The sequence below is a fragment of the Squalius cephalus genome (assembly GCF_949319135.1).
Source record: "Squalius cephalus genome assembly, chromosome: 5".
NCBI lineage: Eukaryota > Metazoa > Chordata > Actinopteri > Cypriniformes > Leuciscidae > Squalius > Squalius cephalus.
In genome coordinates this window covers 24411316-24426202 of record NC_137126.1, presented here as the reverse complement: position 1 = coordinate 24426202, position 14887 = coordinate 24411316, and positions in this window count along the sequence as shown.

Sequence of the window (14887 nt, the reverse complement as noted above, 5' to 3'; positions counted from 1 at the left end):
TGTTCTCTCACCATTCCTGATTTCTAACATTTGGCATGGTCTTGCGGCTATCAGAGCAGAAACTAAAGCTGCAGCTCTCCGTATGTTTTTCCGTCGTCTCCGGGCGCATTCAAATTGGGTGAGCTTATTGTGTCCATTAGATCGAAAGATTTGAAAAAGCACATACATTTACTCTCCAAAAGACCCTCCCCTCAAAGAAATCAGGACAGAAGTGGTTGGAAGAGGACAAAAGATATGGATTAAAATACCAGGTGTAAACGTATGTGTCTCCCTCGTCTACTTGTGATCCAATTGACCAAAATGCATCCTAATAGGCTACCTGGTGCAAACAGGCCCAATATGACAAAAAGGAAGCAACATAGATCATGCAGGTAAAAGGAGATTCATTGTGAAAAGAGAAGGAAGTTCACTTGCAAAGATGGAACATCACTCAAGAGAAAATTAGAGAGCAGATGCCATTAAATAAGTATGTTTCTTTATTATCCACAATTTTGGAAGTTCTTAAAACTGTAATTTTGTTCTATTTTTCTCACATTACACCCTGCGCTCAAAATCTTTATTCAGTTACGTGGTTATAGTTAAAGGATTCAGTTTGGCAAGAACTGGCACAACAATGGTGACACCCTAAAGTAAAACGGATACTTTTGTGTAACAGAATAAAAGAATGCATTTGAAAAGCAACAAGCTTTTGATTCCATTAACCACAGCATTCATTTTCTCTTTTATATTTTACTAGAAGGCTAAATGGAAAATAAACATGTTCAGACCAATGAGTGTGGTTTAAACTTTAAAACATTAACAAGTTCTACTGCTTTGCCTGCCAACTGTTCAGTTCAGGCTTCAGTGGTTTGCATTAAGAGGTGCAAAATCTGTGACCCATTTCTTTTTCTTTCTTTTTTTAAATGTTTTTCATTATTATTATTTTAAAATGTATGCATTTATGCTTTATTTCAAACTTTGTTAAATATCTAAACATAAAGTTGGCACATAGGCTGATATACTCAACAGTCAACTTATCAGACTTATTTAGGTGGAATATTAGGATATTTAGGATAAAGGATTGAAATATTAATGGTGTCTAAGAATACAATCCACTTTTTCTGGAGGTAAAGGGAGTGTAAAAAATGTGATTGATTGTCTAGAGTTCAACCATCCAACTACACAGACTGTCAGTGCACTCTCAATGGTTACAATATCTATACATTTATCTTTCAAATTGTAACCAATCATTCAGAGAGAGAGAGAGAGAGAGAGAGAGAGAGAGAGAGAGAGAGAGAGAGAGAGAGAGAGATAAAACGCCATAGAAAGTGATAAAATGCCATAGGATAGTATACAAGCTACAGTATCATATGGCGTTTTATCACTTTTTTCCTTTTAAAATTGTGAAAGGCTCACTGTCTGCCCATTCACAATTGACTAGTTTTGGCTTTCATTAACTTAAATGCTTTTACTTAAATGTACTGTGAATGTAAACTGTACCCAGACAGATGCTGCAACACCCCACAACCTTATCATCTGCAGAGAGAAACTGCCACTCAATTACACAAAAATACACTCAAAATGATGGATGGTGAAGACATCAGAGGATTGTGAAGATACAGGGTCAGAATTATTGACACCCCTGGTAAATATGATCAAAGATGGCTGTAAAAATAAATATTCATTGTTTATCCTTTTGATCTTTCATTAAAAAAATTCACAAAAATCTAACCTTTCATTGAAGTAAAATAATTGAAAGTGGGGGTAAATCACATTATGAAATAAATGCTTTTCTCCAAAACACATTGGAGATAATTACTATTGGCACAGCTCTGAGTTTTCTCCTATAATGCCTGATGAGTTTGGAGAACACCTGACAAGAGTCTCTCCAGATCCTTCAGATTCCCAGTTCCATGTTGGTGGTGCTTCTCTTCAGTTAACCCCACTCATTTTCTATGGTTCAGGTCAGGGAACTTCAGATGGTCATGGCAGAAGCTTCATTTTGTGCTCAGTGACACATTTTTGTGTTGATTTTGATGTTTGTTTTGGATAGTTGTCCTGATGGAAGATTCAATCTCATTATATGAATTTGGCAGAGGCCTTAAGGTTTTGATTTATTTTTATCTGTTAGAATACATGATGGGGTACTTTTTATCCCTGTGTGCACCAAACCTTAGAATCCGGTCCCTTTTGAAGTTCCAGTTGTGTCTGACATCTGAATATGCTGGAGTTTGTGGTACATGTGGTGATATAGGGGTTGTTTGAGTTTTTATTTTATTTTATTTTTTTAGGCTTTCTGACCCCAAGAAAGTGCTTGAACAGCCACAAAAGACCTCCTACTGATCTAATAAACATTATGTGAAGCACGCTAGCCAGACAGGATTTAAACTTTGAAGACCAATTTTTTTTTGCAATTCTTCATCTGTGATCCTTGGAGAGTCTCTGGCCACTCAAACTTTCCTCCTCACCGTGCATTAGGACACATCCTCTTCCAGATTTGTTACATCTTTAATTGATTGAATTCTTAATTTTTGCCCTGATGGTGGAAATTGGAATTTTCAATTCTTTAGCTATTTTCTTACAGCCACTTTCTATTTTGTGAAGCTCAACAATCTTTTGCTGCACATCAGAACTATATTCTTTGGTTTTACTCATTGTGATGGATGATCATCTTCAATAAACATCTATTAAACCACTTACCTGTCTGTTCCCTTCTGTTGTGTGACAATCTGGACTTAAGTAAAACATATCCAAAGGAATTTTTGAAATATTTGATATAGTTTGGATTTTATGAGTTGTATCTCCCAGGATACGTTGACCTATTAGGGTATATAAAAGGGCCCAAGACATCAATGTTTCTGTGATTTGAAAAATATATAAGCTGGTAGCCCTCCAGGATTGGACACCCCTGTTTTACCATAAAATGAGCTGTGTGAAACTCTGCAAGAAAATATCTTGTTAAAAATGCAAAGATGTAGTCAACTAAATGTAATAATATATATATATATATATCAGAATTGAATATTACCATTTGCACAATTTTTTAACTCAAAATACATAGATTGAGAAGGGGTACTGTGCAGGGGGCCCTGTGGCCAGGAGGGACTATAAGGATCTTCTTTCAGGGGCCCAGGCCTGGAACAAGATTTCAACTGCCCACCCACATCCCACCCACATCCCACCCACATTCCCATCACCCTGGAATGCGCAATAATTCCATGACCAGTACAGAGGGCCCAGTTTACCTTGAGACACCATTCATTGTCAATACTGTGGATAATCCTTTTTTTATACCCTGGCAACGTATCCCAGGGGATACATATTATCAAAATGCGGTAAATAACAGCATGATCAACATATGACTTAATTTTCTATTTCAACATTTTAAGAAAATGTTTACAATTAACATTAGCAGGTGTATTGTATTTTTTTTTTTCCAGAAAAAAGTAAGATTAATATATGCCTACTTTATACAAAGTCCGAGTTGGCTTTGGTCAAACTGACAAATCGAGCACAGAAAATTTGAACCAAGTCATGTGACCCACATACTCCAAACACATTCAACTATGATATTGACAACAGTAATGGATTAAAAATTCTTTCTCGTGCCTCCTATATGGAATTAAAATAATGCCAAATGTTTTTTTGATACAAAAAAGCCTGTTGAATTGCACTACTTGAAAAAAAATAGGCATTGCATTGACCATGTTTGCATTTTAATGCATTGTATTTTTAGGGCTTGCATTTTTATGGGCTGACATTCAACATGGTTGAATATTTAAGCTCTGAATATTCAATTCAAAACATTTCAAACACATGTTCATTATTAAAAATTCAACAATCCATATTCACCTTTCATATTTCACTTCCAAAATATTCAAACTGTTTAAAAATACAATAATATTCAAAAGGCAATTTTCGGTCCATTTTATTTCGCTTTGCAAATTCGCTTCCACAAATTCAGTGGTTCAAATTCGACAGTAAATTCAACATTGACATCCAGGAACTGCAGGAAAAAGAAATAGATTACCGAGCATAATCTCCATCTGCTGTTAGTCTACCTCACCAGCAGGAGGTGCAAGCGCGTGTTGTTGACGAAGACCAGAGCAACAGTTAGAGCAAGCCATTCATAATAAAAACTCATTTACAGCAATTGAGCATGCATTAAGTTTTTGTGATGATTATCTGGGTCAGTATATATGCGGGAAAGGAAATATGATGAAGACACAAAAGCTGTATATATTTCAGTCAATAACTTAATTGTTACTTTCCCTGTGTAGCCTACATATATCAGCTTTCTCTACCATGAACGGGATTATAATCGGTTCCCTTACGAGAACGGTTCTCTTTCCAATCGCGATTGGAAACGGATTGTTCTTTGATCGCTTTCTGTATAGCCTATATTTTAATCACAGTTTAAATAAGATTATTTTCATCCTACCAAGAGAAATGATGTGAAGTTGATATTTTAGTCACTGGCTTGATTTACTGATGCATAAACAGTATTGAACGATTTTGAGAGAAAGATTATCTGTCTGAACTTGAACAATTACACATCAGAAATTTTCACACTCTTCTTAAGCAATCCAAGAATGACGCTCAAAGCTCCGGCGTCACCCTAACACTTTCAAAAAATCAATACAAATTTTTGTCCCTTCACAATTTCTTAAAATCCGCCCTAGAACTTCAAATCACACCCCTCTATTAATATTACCTAACGGAACACCTCTTTCTAAGGTCAGGTTCAGGACTCATTTAAGTACTGTTATCAAAAGCTGCAGTCTATCCCCCTCTCTCTAAACTGGCCATTCCTTCAGAATTGGGGCAGCTACTACAGCAGCTGAACGAGGAATCTCTGCAGCTATTAAGATCATGGGCAGATGGTCTTCCTCGGCATTTGTGTGTGTATATATATATATATATATATATATATATATATATATATATATATATATATACACACAGTGTATATGTATATGTATATGTATATGTATATGTATGACCTGATTCAAAAACCATTCTCGAAGCTCAGCAAGCTCTCCAGTAACAAATCCAGTAAATGCCTATGCAACTACTGGTGGTGGTGTTATGCTCTCTCATTTTCTCATTATCCTGTCAATAGTCTCTTGCCTGCATTCTATTAATGGCTGTTGAATCATCATCAATGTGTGTCCTAGTGGCCTTGTCTCAGTGTGGTCTTTATGGTCTTAAAAAAAAATAAAAATAAAACCCTTGCAGCTTTATTTTATGTGATATGTTCATTGTGGTCTACTGTGACCGTGTAGCCTAATGTGGCCTTGTCCCGTGGTCTCGTGGCCAGTTATGGCATTGGTTCTGTGTGGCCTAGTGGCTTTGTCTCGTTGGCCTCGTATCTGTGTGGCATTAGCAGCCTTGTGGCCCAATGGGCCTTGTCTCTGTGGGTCTCAAGGCCTTGTGTCACAATGTTGCCTTGTCTTGTACATGGCCTTGTGGCCCTTAACGGCCTCTGTTCTGTGTGGCCTAGTGGCCGTTGTCTCTGTGCAACCTCGTCTCAGTGTGGGCTTATGGTATTGTGGCCCTCGCGGCCTCATTCTATGTTCTGTGTGGTCTACTGTGACTGTTTATCCTAATGTGGCCTTGTCCCATGGTCTTGTGGCCAGTTATGGCATTGGTTCTATGTGGCCTAGCGGCCTCGTCTATGAGTGGTTTGTGTGGCATTAGCGGCCTTGTGGCCCAGCGGGCCTTGTCTCTGTGTAGGTCTTTTAGTCCTAGTGGCATATCGTTGCTTTGTCCTTTAAAAAGATGACTATGGTTGGCCGCGTGGCCTGTCGGGGCATAGGTTCGGTGTGGCTTAGGTTCAGTGTGGCTTAGTAGCCGTTGTCTCTGCGTGGTTTGTCTATGTGTGGCCTTAGCGGCTTGGTCTTGTCCTTTAAAAGATGCCTATGGTTGGCCAGTGGCCCTTTGGGGGACAGGTTCTGTGTGGTCTACCAAGGCCTTGTAAGCATTTATTGCTTAAAAGAGAGAAAAAAAAATGGCCTGGGTGGCCTTCGTTTTATGTGCTCGTCTAGTCCAACCTTGTCTTCTATGTGGCATTAGCGGCCGTTGTGGCCCTTCGAGGCCTTGTCTCTGTGGTCTATAATGGCCGTGTGGCTCATTGAGGCCTCGTCTCTGTGGTCAATTATGGCCATGTGGTCCAATGAGGCCTGTCTATGTATGGCCCAATGTGGCATTGCTCCGTGTGGTCCAATGAGGCCTTGTCTCTGTGTAGCCCTCGGTGGCCGGTTCTGTGTGGTCCAATGAGGCCTTGTCTCTGTGTGGCCCCCGGTGACCCGGTTCTGTGTGGTCCAATGAGGCCTTGTCTCTGTGTGGTCCTTAGGAGTGGAACTGGTAAGAATGTAAAAAGTACCTCAAAATTCTATGCAAGTCATTTGGATAAAAGCGCTGCTAAAATGAATGCATAAATTCCATGGCTCCACGTAATAATTTACAGGTCAATGTTTTTACAAAGATTAAAGTGGCCTTCTTTTTAATTAAGCTTTAGGCCTATGAGGTATCGATGTTCAACGTTCATCATGCTATTTTATGGTAACTCCCTTTCCTATTTTGCAGGAACTACAGGATTTACGACTGGTGGGTATACTTTCCTTTACCATTGTTTGGGGGTGGGGCCCCGTCCCGGTGGATTCATACTCCACCTATTTTTGGGGGTCGGCTGCGCCCCTGCCTTCGTCTTCAGGCAGGAAATGCAGATCCGCAACCCTCGGATTATGCACTACGGATGGGGCCAACTCCAAAGAACTTTATAAATAATTGCTTGCTGAGCTGTCAATAAATTAATGCTTTGTTACATCATTCTATCTCCTGAGTCTTTCTGGTAGAACTGGTTGGGAAAAGGATGTCATGCAGGTTTGGAGAGTGACAGCGCTGCAGCATAGCGCTGCAGCAGCTTCAGGCTGTCTACTCTGGAAGCAACAAAATGACCGTTGCGTATCCATTTGTTCATGTCAGAAATAGTGCGAGCACTTGAAGTACGTCAGAAATAGAACGGGACATCAGTTTACTGTCGGGAATTTGTTGTCGCAGCGCATCCAGTGTAGACCGCATCACTGACTAATGGGTTCTATTTGCTTTTTGTCTTGGTGTCACGGTGTAAGACAAAAGCAAGTTGTGTAATATGAAAAGAGTAGGCTATTAATAGGCCTATGCTAGGTTTCTTGGAAAGGCCATTGGGCTCATCGCTCAGTGCATTAAATATTATGCCGCTAATGAGCTACATTCCACAGTCATGTTACCAGTATTTGCATTAGTTGCTCAATATATCACTTTATTAATGTTTTAATTTTTATCGAAATTGTTTTATTAACAAAGTTTGGGAGGAAAGTTCACTTAATATAAAATAATTTAGTTTCAATTTGACTCTAGCTCCATATTTAATCTGAGTCTACGTAGATCTCACGGAAACAAACTCACCACTCTGATCTTCAGGGTTAAAAATGTACTTTCTAATTGATGCCTTCAGCTTGCTCATACAAAAAATGTTTATTTGGTAAGTCACTTCCATACAACTTGTTAAGTCAGTGATAGACAGTAATCAAAAGGTCTCTGATGACGTGCTTACTGCTCCATTCATTTGTGAGCCTTCAGTTTGCTTGATCCTGGACACAGATTTGTGTAGCCTCAGCCTCCTCATAATCTACATGTCATAATGATTTCAGAAGAATGCAGAATAAATTACATAATTAAACAAGAAGCCAATTCAGAAATGATAAATACATAACATAAATTGCTCAAAGATGAATCTGAGAAATGCATACCTGACAGCAGAGAGACACACAGCAGTGAGTTCTGAGTCAGGAGTTGGGATTTTCTGGTTTTCTGTTCTGCCAGTTTTGCTTAAATACTCAGACCAGAAAAAAAAAGAGCTGTAATTATTTACTACACAAACATGTTTGGAATTGTGTTGGGCCTATTAATGTGCCCCAAAGGGTTGCACCTGGTTTCGGTGGAGAGGAGCAATGATTATCAGGTATCTTGAAGGGACACCGCCCACAACAGGAGAACAGAATTCTTCTACGTTTCCAATCTTTCTCATAATATAAATGACTGCTGTGAAATTGAGATAATTTTACCAGTCATTGGTAAAAACATTTAAAATGATACCAAACATGAAGGGAAAAAACAATAGATTCACAAGATACATCAAGACACAAATTTCGAGTCAGAGGGAAAGGAGAGGGAGTAATGGGGGATGCATAAGCGAGGAGGGAAGGCGGTGGCCTATGATCTTTCTTTGAGATCCTCATGCCAGATTAGTGAGTTGTATTGCAGGGTGTTTGATCTTGTGTTCTCTGTCTTAGCTGGAAAACCAGTCTTACAACAAGATTTATTTAAATGTGTCAAGCCATTTCAAAAGCTTTTTTTAACCCTTAAAGGGGCAAGCATAAATAAATTTGATGGAAAAATTATTCATTGTTATTTTTGTATGTATCTAGACTAAAATGACACAGTTCATGCATTTTTTCCAAAATATGACCTTTATTTTCTAAGTTACACTCTGTATCTCCCGAGATACGTTGCCCATTTAGGGTAACATTTTGCAATGTATTCTTTTTTATTATAGTTCATATGACAACTTTTACACTACACTACACTACACTACACTACACTACACTACACTACACTACACTACACTACACTACACTACACTACATTACACTACACTACACTACACTACACTACACTACACTGCATTACACTACACTACACTACACTACACTACACTACATTACACTACATTACACTACACTACACTACACTACACTACACTACACCACATTACACTACACTGCACTACACTACACTACACTACACCACATTACACTACATTACACTACACTACACTACACTACACTGCACTACACTACACTACATTGCACTACACTACACTACATTACACTACACTACATTACACTACACTACATTACACTACACTACATTACATTACACTACACTACACTACACTACACTACACTGCACTACACTACACTACATTGCACTACACTACACTACATTACACTACACTACATTACACTACACTACATTACACTACATTACATTACACTACACTACACTGCACTACACTACACTACACTACATTGCACTACACTACACTACACCACATTACACTACACTACACTACACTACACTACATTACACTACACTGCACTACACTACACTACACCACACTACACTGCACTACACTACACTACACCACATTACACTACACTGCACTACACTACACTACACTACATTGCACTACACTACACTGCACTACACTACACTACATTGCACTACACTACACTACATTACACTACACTACATTACATTACACTACATTACACCACACTACACTACACCACATTACACCACACTACATTACACCACACTACACTACACCACACTACACTACACCACATTACACTACACTACATTACACTACACTACACTACATTACACTACACTACACTACACTACATTACACTACACACTACACCACACTACACTACACTACACTACATTACACCACACTACACTACACTACATTACACTACACAACCCTACACTACACTACACTACACTACACTACACTACATTACACTACACTACACTACACCACACTACACTACACTACATTACACCACACTACACTACATTACACCACACTACATTACACTACACTACACTACACTACATTACACTACACACTACACACTACACTACCCTACACTACACTACACTACACTACATTACACCACACTACATTACACCACACTACACTACACCACACTACACCACATTACACTACACTACACTACACTACATTACACTACACTACACTACACTACATTACACTACACACTACACCACACTACACTACACTACACTACACTACATCACACTACACTACACTACATTACACTACACAACCCTACACTACACTACACTACACCACACTACACTACATTACACCACACTACACTACATTACACCACACTACATTACACTACACTACACTACACTACATTACACTACACACTACACACTACACTACACTACACTACACTACATTACACTACACACTACACCACACTACATTACACTACACTACACTACACTACACTACATTACACCACACTACATTACACCACACTACATTACACCACACTACATTACACCACACTACATTACACCACACTACATTACACACTACACCACACTACATTACACTACATTACACTACACTACATTACACTACATTACACCACACTACATTACACTACACACTACACCACACTACACTACACTACACACTACACCACACTACATTACACTACACTACATTACACTACACACTACACCACACTACACTACACTACACACTACACCACACTACATTACACTACACTACACTACACTACACTACATTACACTACACTACATTACACTACACTACACTACACTACACTACACTACACACTACACCACACTACACTACACTACACACTACACCACACTACATTACACTACACTACACTACACTACATTACACTACATTACACTACACTACATTACACTACATTACACTACACTACATTACACTACACTACTCTACATTACACTACATTACACTACACTACACTACACTACATTACACTACACTACACTACACTACACTACACTACATTACACTACACTACATTACACTACACTACATTACACTACACTACATTACACTACTCTACACTACACTACACTACACTACACTACACTACATTACACTACACTACACTACATTACACTACACTACATTACACTACACTACATTACACTACACTACTCTACACTACACTACACTACACCACACTACATTACACTACACTACACTACACTACATTACACTACACTACACTACATTACACTACATTACACTACACTACACTACATTACACTACACCACACTACATTACACTACACCACACTACATTACACTACACTACACCACATTACACCACACTACATTACACTATACTACACTACATTACACCACATTACACTACACTACACTACATTACACTACACTACACTACACTACACCACACTACATTACACTACACCACACTACATTACACTACACCACACTACATTACACTACACTACACTACATTACACTACACTACATTACACTACACTACACTACATTACACTACACCACACTACATTACACTACACCACACTACATTACACTACACTACACCACATTACACCACACTACATTACACTATACTACACTACATTACACTACACTACACTACAAGTTAAAGAAAAAACTTTATCCTATTCAATATCTGTAGAGAACAGGCCTCAAAACATAAGATTATCTGTGAGTGATCAGCCCTGTTAAATACCCTTATATGGGCGATGTATCCCCCAGGATACAGACATTCAATGCCTGATAATCAAAGTTGTGAGAAGATTATTTTACAAATATCCACAAGAACATGTAAAACTATCCTTAAAAAACTATTTTCTAAAACAAAATCACTCTAAAATATCATAATCGTAAAAAATATAAAAACACTTTCCTCATGGCCAGTGTCTTTGTCCATGTATGCTGCCATTTTGGATTTTGATACAAATGTTTGGAATGTTGGCATAAAGTCACATGACCTGATTACATGACCCATCACCCCATCAGTGTTTCTCATCAACTACAACCACATAATGCCCCTCCCCCCATAGCCCTCCCCCTACAGCCTGTTAAATGACTGTATCCCCCAAGATACAGAAACTCTTTAAGGGTTAAGGTAAAAATGCCCATTTTTGTGTCTTGAGAAAACATACATTTGTCTGGTATCACTGATGGAAATCTAGGCAGTCAGTGGTGAGATGCATTGCTTAATTTTGCCTGAGCTCAGATGGCGTTGTGTACTTTTTTGATCATGGAGGAATTGTGTAGATTAAATTCATAAGGCTGAAAAAGAAAAAAGGAAATGTCAATCATGGAAATATCTCTTAAATTCATCTGCCATCAGTTCAACTGGAATTTACCTGTTTATTTAACATATTGTTGTCTATCAGTCTGTGGACATAACCAAGTGGATAAAAGCCAATCTGAAGTTCAAGGGGGAGCTTCAAGACTGGTGAAGATTGCAGAGATATTATAAATCTGTGTTAGACAATAGTGTCATCGGTTATCTTTAGAAAACGGGAAATGGCACTGCAAAACTTGACGAATGCAACATAATACGCATTACATAACTAAATATTACAGCAATTTCTATAATTCCACAATGTCCAGCAGTTGTAGGCTGTTAATTTCTGCCTGTTTCTAATCTTTTTAATGTCTAATATGTTTATTTTCCATATTCCATATATTTTCTAATATGTTTTCTGTTGCCTGCAATGCTGGAAATCAAATCATAAGGTTCAAGTGCACTAGAATTTTTTTTTTCAGTCTCCCAATTGTGGGGTTTAAAGTGGAGAGGTACAATTGAGCAGCTTGGTTATGCCAAATGACCATGTACTGTTTATATTACTGAGGAAAAAGGAAAGCAATTTGAAGTAAAATATCTTTCTTTCGATCAAGGAATTCTCTAACTCTGTGTAGTCATTCCTTTTCACATCAAGGAATGCAGTTACAGGTGCTTTTGATTGTTATATAGCTCACACCCATGGGAAGCAAGGATCCGCCCAGTGTGGCATCCTTAACTGGACTATATAATAGGATGTTAAAACAGAAGACCAGAATGTGAAACAGATTACTGTTTAGGTACTGAGATAGAAACCGTACTCTTGAAAAAGGTAAATACTCCATTTGTGTTTCTTTCTTTCATTAATTTAACTAGTGCAGTGCCCATGCAAAATCTGTTTTTGTATGTGTTTTTAGTAATTGTTGGTTTGGTGTGTTTGAGTGCTCATTGTTACAATTAAACAGCAAAAGTTCGGTGACATTTTTATTTGTGCATGGTAGAAAGCAAATACTGATACTGACATAATGACATACAATTTATAATGGTGATATAAGGTGACATGTATTTGGTTATCTGTGTACAGGTAGCAGGAGTTTAGATTAGATTAGATTTACATTAGTTTCAACTTTGTTGTCATTGTGCAGATTATAGAGACAATGAAAGGCAGTTAGCGTCTAACGGTACCAGAAGTGCAAAAATGCAGAAAAGTGCAATGTGAACAGTATAGACAGGTAGTGCAGTATAAACCTTATATGACATATAGTGCAGTGTAGACAGTAGTATACAGTTAATGAAGTGTTACAGTAAGGATATGGGGATTTGCCGTCACGATCGGTAAGAGGAGAGTTAACCTCGTTTAAGCCTACATAGCCTACATGAGCTATCCTGTTGAATAGGCAGGGCAACTATTTTAGATAGCATATTCAACATCACATAATTACAGGCTAACTTCAGCGTGCATGACACAGTAATAACTTAGCATTGAGACCAGGCTATGTTTGAGCAAACAGTTTGTGAATAGGCTACTACAAATGATGGCCGTGAAAGAGAATGTGAATGTATTGAATAGGATATTTAGTTGGTGAATAGCATAAGCTACTATTACACAGTAGCGATAATGAAGTGCACCAGAATAAAATATAATATTCAGAAGTAAACATGTGTATCTGACTAACGTTCCTACACAGTGAACTCCAAGAAAATGCTATTTAAGCTCTGCTGCTTTCTTCGACCCTCTCTGTCTCTGGTCCTGCACTGTGCTCACTCAGTGTGCAGTGTGAGAGGGGGAGTGGCCAGCGGCTAGAGCGGCAAAAGCCAATGTGTGCTTCTTTTACCAATATATTTAACGATATATTTTGCATTTCTAATCCAAACAACATCAAACTTGGCACTGCACTTACTCGTGCCTGTAGCAAGACACCTGTCAAGTTTGAAATCCATCGGACTAATGGTTCGAGAGATGTGCGAATGACAGACACACAGACAGACAGAAAGACGTTCCTGTAATTTATAGATAGATGGCAACTTTCATTAACTTGCTTTCACCATGTCTTTCCTCTTTAACATTTTTTTTCAGCATCATTTTTGATAGACATTATTAAGATTTGGGTGCAATAATATTTTCAGCAGGATGGGAACCTGCAAATGTAGAAGAAAATCCGAAATTCTCTGTAACGCAGTTCAGATGTTATGGGAAGAAGGAGGCGGGAACCGGCGAACATTCAACACTTTAATCAAAATAAACAGGTACAAAATGAAAATATATGCCAGCAGCCCCTCGCGGACGACTGCTGGCCACACAAAACAGAAAACAAAACACAACATAAAATCAGGCCTGTTCCTCTCTCGCTCTTTACTGTCGTCGCTCCTCCTTTATGCCTCCGCTCCTCTGTGAGAGACTCGAGACCGGTGCGTCTCGCAGGTGTGGCTCATCATTAATCACGCCACCGGCCTCATGCCGCTCTCCCACGGCCCTCGACCTCGTCCTGCTCGCCACATACCCCCATCGCCCCTCGCAGGCCGGGGGGTACCCACGAGGCTGCGCCTACTCCCCCCCCCACCCAGGGGGACCGATCACGGCGGCCGCGGCTGTGGTACCTGGGGTATGGACAGACGAGGCGAGAGAAAAGGAGAAGCATGAGGAGCGACAGAGCCGAGAGAGGGGAGAGAGGAAAGAAAAAGAAAAAAAGAAAAATTTCTTGATCCGGTTCCCGGACACACTGCCTCTCGGTCCTCAATCAGCTGAGAGGCTTACTCGCGGTGCCATGCGATGGTACTGGACATCCGTTGGGGGACGGCTCGACGCTCCTCCGCCTCCTGGCGGACGGCGATGGCTCCTCCGGTCGAGGGCAGCCGGCAGCGAGTCTCCCGTTCCCTGCTCCGCCCCCATCATGGACGAA